Source organism: Dermacentor andersoni, chromosome 8 (genome assembly GCF_023375885.2).
Source record: "Dermacentor andersoni chromosome 8, qqDerAnde1_hic_scaffold, whole genome shotgun sequence".
NCBI lineage: Eukaryota > Metazoa > Arthropoda > Arachnida > Ixodida > Ixodidae > Dermacentor > Dermacentor andersoni.
The window spans coordinates 120,703,147-120,708,452 of NC_092821.1; the positions used below are offsets into that span (position 1 = coordinate 120,703,147).

The 5,306-nt window shown below is 45.5% G+C and overlaps 1 long non-coding RNA gene across 1 annotated transcript; it reads right to left on the reverse strand.

The window, feature by feature from the left end:
* Window positions 1-878: 878 nt before the first annotated feature.
* LOC126529139 (uncharacterized) lies at window positions 879-3,341 on the reverse strand. Its single transcript, XR_007599118.3, has 3 exons — window positions 2,952-3,341; window positions 1,905-2,042; window positions 879-1,391 (listed from the first exon to the last, which is right to left on the reverse strand). It is a non-coding gene; the product is annotated as an uncharacterized lncRNA (long non-coding RNA).
* Window positions 3,342-5,306: the final 1,965 nt, after the last annotated feature.

The window sequence follows — 5,306 nt, forward strand, 5'->3', positions numbered from 1 at the left end:
AAATGTATAACCGAGGAACTTGAAAAGTGCAGTTCCCTCCTTTACTGCTGCTACGACGTTCAAACACTGTTGGAGGCTAGGGGCTTATTGCAAGTCACCTTCTGTAAGTTGGCTGAATCTGTGCCACAGAGTTCTGGCCTTCACATTCGGGGCTCACCGACAAAGGGATGCTCGTCTCTAAAGCCTCTTCCAAAGAGAAGGTGCCCACAGTGTGCTGTCACTCTGCCATTGATTCGTCGATTCTTCACAGGAGCTTTGGCTCGGGCTGCTAGGAAAGGGTCAGGGGAAAACGTTAGAGATTGCTACTCAGTGTTTTTTTTAAGGAATTGCGAACTTCACAAAACTCAATTTTTACCATGCATAACTTGAGCTTAAGCAGAGTGTTTTAAATATGTGTAAATATGTTTTAGAATGTTTGGAGCTTCTAAGATTAATATGCTATGTTTTATACTAGACTCCATTATAGTCATGTAATTGCAACATTGGCAACGGCTGTGTATGTGTATAAATACTGCCTTAATGTTTCGTGTCGGTGACTCAATTCATTGATTCTATAAAACTATATTTTTATGCTTGTGCTTTCAATGTATGTGTATAAAACTGTTTGTAAAGTTGCATCCCTTCTGTACTTCCATGAAAGTGCTTGCTTTTATACTTTCCTTTTAACATTTTAATATAGCAGCTATTGTATATGAAAACATGTTATTACATTTTTTCTGGTGGTTACTTCAAGAAAAGTTCAGTAGTGTGCTTGTAATATGCATCGACTGTGAATAAAGCGCATTTGACAGAATGCCTAATGTGCACCAAGAGTTTATTTTGAAAATGTGAAGCATGGTTACCTACACAGTGGAGCAATTTCGCCAAGAGTACTTCAACAGTTGTGACTGGAATTAGAGGCTGGGCAAACTGGCCATTTTCGAGGGCAATTATGAGAACTACCCTTTCAGCGAAATGTTCTAGGTATACATACTGATACTAGTGACTTGAGGGAGCTGTTTCATTATCCAGACTTAAAACATTTTTCAATGGCACCCTATGGGAATGGGGATATTAAGAGGGGTTGCGTAAGTAACAGGAATGCACAAGAAAATAGGCAATCGTCTAAACTTAGCATTTATCAGCTAGTATTTTTCAATTAGTCTCAACATGTACTTTAGTATCGTGGAACTCGAAACAGTCAATGTTGAGCTGTCTAGTTTTTGCCCATCATGTCGCGAAAACATGCGACCTGATGTATGGTGCATCAGTCGTTAGTATGGTGCGTACTACATAGCCGTTCTACGGAAAGGGGAAAAGTCTCATGAACCCTCTTTTTTGCGCCTTGGAGGTTCATTCACTTTTTCTCGTACACCTCCTTCGGCCAGGCAGTGGTCAGTGGTGCTTGAATCCTGTAAATTAAGTAAAGTATATTTATTTCTGGTGTTTTTACATGCATGTTAAAAGACACACAGGTCAACTGTAACATCATGCGGCTTTGGTAAGTACAAACAACAACAGTGACATGCTTCCATAGTTCACACCAGGCATGTAGCCAGGATTTTGTTTCGCTCGAAAATACTGAATGAGGGGGGGGGGGGGAGGGGAAAACGCCACAGGTGGGAGAGGTGGTAAAGGATGTCCCAGCAAAACTGAAGATTTCTTGGGGGACTGGGCCACTCCAACCACTGGCTATGTGCCTGGTACACGTTCTGTGCCTGGTACACGTAATGGTCTTTTCCTAAATCTATTCATTTTCTAGGAACAACCTGAGGGCCCTGAAAAGGGCATAGTATAAAAGAAAATAAGTTAAAAACAGCTATCGCGAAGAACCTCTTTACACTGCTTGCACACAATCTGAGTTGGAAGGCCGCTGGATATCTGCATGAGAGTGAAGTGTTTGCAAGCGCATCCATGTAACATACCTGGTCTTTTTCTCCCTGAGTCTTGTTGTAGTATTCCATTCCGAACTTGCAGACTGACTGTTTCCTTCACAACTCGAAATGGCACATTCCCCAGAGAGATTTGACATCCGCAGTGGGTTGTGGAGAAGACGACATTGGCTGAAAATAAACAATAAAGACGATTTAATGACGGCGCCTAGTTTTATGCATGGCAGAGGCAATATCGAATCTGGCTTTAGTTTTTGTTTATGGGCAGCAAATAAACCTTAAGCTCTGCATGCCTCTGGCTAGAAATTCTGGCTCTCCTCAGTCATAATAATAATAATTAATATTATTAATTACCCAGACTTTCTTGTGTGGTCTTAAGTAACAACTTGCAAGCAGCGCCAAAAAACCAACATGTTACAGTATGGTTGGGCCTTGGGATTTTAATATAACACGACAAAAAAGCTCGACGCTGACGATTCAGCTTCTCGTATACAGAGTTCAATATCAGGCCTATGCCTTGTAGCAGGACCACGGATGGCACAGACGGCCGTTCTAGCCGCATAGTACAGCCCCACCGAAATTCGTGTCCCGTGTTGCGCACGATTGCTTTCTCTGTATTAAAAAAAAAGCGCAGATGCATACAAAACAAACGCCCAAGCGCAGCTCTGTCTTGAATTCAAATCAAATATGTAAACAGCACAGAGGCAGACCTTTCATTTTTTGTATTCGTGGTTACCTTGCGTGCGCGGTTGTAATCATGACTGAAAACCGAAAAATAACAGTTGTTAACTTTACGTTTATCGGAATTTCGGGTCATGTCGCGGTAACCAGAACAATACTCCACTCAAACCGAATTAAATCGGTGCTAGGGGAACTCTGAACCGGTAACCAGAACAATATATAACCCCATCTTCAAAAAGGCGAATCAAAATGAATCAATTGTCTAGTGTTGCACACTAACCGCAACTGAAAATAAGTCGTTCTGCCAGGTTGAGTCCCTGGTTAAAATTACTACTACGTTTTACAATGTTAAATCTACACGCAGGGCGAAACATTAAGAAGCAGTCGATACATCCTTACATTTAGACGGCTTGTTCAGGTCTCCTGATGTCCGCGCAGCATACCTCTCGTTGACGGCAGCCAAGGACTTCTCAAAAAGCTTATCGTCTGACTTCAGGTAGCCATGGGAGAGAGGCTCGCTCATCGTTGCATTCCGCGCATTCACCAGCGAAACAAAACGCGCGCTGCGAATATGGTACGCGCGCCGACATTTCACTCCACTGAAGCGCCGCACACCGACCGCGCCAACCGCGCCGCCAAACAGAGGGAAAAAAAAAAAGAAAATGGTGATACGTCATCGAAGTGAGGCTCCGCCCCTGCACGGATTTGTTGTGAAAACAGTCGCACCCGCAAGAGAGTGAACAAACGAAGACGGCATGCCCTTCCCACGTGACGCCAGTTGGCCAATAGGGGCGCCGTGGATCGCGGAGAAGGAAAAAATAAGGATTGTAGAGGGACTTTTCGCCGACATGCCTCTTTATTTCCTTTTTTGAGGGCGTCGTTCTTTTACGATGTTTGGGGAAGGGGGGGGGGGAAGGGGAGCTTTGGCTGAAACAAAATCGAAACTCTTTGTACTAGTGTCGCCGCACGCGACACGGTATTGTGGTTTATTCCTGATGAGACGGCTAACTGATGCATCAAACCTTTTCGTTAAACTTCATGCGTCGTGATATTGCACCTCCGTGCAAAATTTGAGAGCGAAGGGGCCCGCGCTGTTGCTTGACGTGTCTCGTATACATGGCACTCCGCGTTAAACGCAGCATTCAATATGTAGGGTGCGCTACGCTCCCGTGTCAAGTTCGACTGCCAAGTATAATCGCTTCGTGAAAAGAAACACGGTGTTTTCCGTCATATTTCTCACGCAAGCGCGGTGATTTGCTAATGATCGAATTCCGCACTTGTATTGTTGTATTGCGATAGCCAATTGCATGGAGACTGTAGGCTCATTTCTGCCGTCGCCGTGATGTTCCTTATAAAGTTCGATTGCAATAACACCGTGGCCACGCGCCATAGGCTATAGGTACGAGTGAAAGAGTGCGAGGGTGAGCCGAGGACGGTAGCTTTTTTTTCAGTGGTGTATATGTGTCACTTCTAGTTCAGTATGCCTCAGTGTTACAGGAATTAACCGGTAATAAAGCCAACATAACGGCAACAATTCTTCGAACCCAAGTGGTGAAAGCTGGCTGTTCTGACAGATTAATTATGCGCTATCCGTAACAAAAAAAGAATTTCAGCAGGTTTCTCTGACTTATCTTGGCGATAATCGGCACCAGATTACTCTTTCCCTCAACAGTGGCCTACGCTGTACGTCACGTACAGCCGTGGTTGCTGGATTTCAGCTGCAAACATTTTTCGCCGAATTCCATCCTGTGCGTTGTAGCGATATCTGCAGACGCACTTTTGTAGGTGCTTGCACTAATAACCACGCGCTCATAACTACGCGATGAGTGTAATAACATAATTTAAGGAAAAACATCCCCTTCTACCGCAGCGATGCTGAGAACTTCAGTAATGCCTTCCGCACACCGAAGGGTAAAGCGGATTACGAGAGCTACTGGACATTCAGCGTCTACGACTGGGGCTTCCTCTCCATCGACGAGCTCCAGGTCGAAGCGAGGCAGTCCGATATCATCTTCGCGCTGACCGCCCTCAAGGTGAGCACTTAGGAGAAAAGCTTTTCATTTATTTTTGTTATCTATCTATCTATCTATCTATCTATCTATCTATAGTCGGATCCAACTTTAGAAAAAAAGGGGGCGTTTACTCCTCCGAGGCGGAGGCACACGAGCACCCACCAATGGGCGCGCACTCTGGACTAACGTCATCAGCCGTACGGCCGGTGAGCCCGCCGACGGTGAAGATGGCCGCCCGCGCTTCGAACTGGGCGAGGTCGCGTCAGCTGTGTGCTTCAGCCCCTCGTCAGAGTGAATTACAGAACAGTTTGTGATGGTCTGTCATGCCGGAAATATTACTACGAGCTTACGATGCGGCATTTGTGTCGCGTGCGTTTATTCAGAGCCGTGATCCGGCGAAGGAAGATTGCAGCGAGCATCGCTGGCGCTGCGCTACGCTTTGCCTGAAAACAGGATCCCGCGCCGACCGCTACGAACACACACCCTGCGTGTTTGTTCCATGTTTTATTTCGCTCCCGAGTGAAGTTACGACGAGAAAAGCTTTGCAAAGGCTGGTGCCTACTGTTAGCGGCGGGTGTGTTCGTGTACTGTGTCGCTGCGTTTTTCGTCGGACGGGGTGAAGTGATGGAGCAAAATCATTCTCAGGATAAATCAGAAAAGTGTACGCGCATGAAACAAACCTACGAGTGTCACAACAGACAATATTTGCAGAAGAAGCCTTCAAGGCAAAGATTTGTCGCCG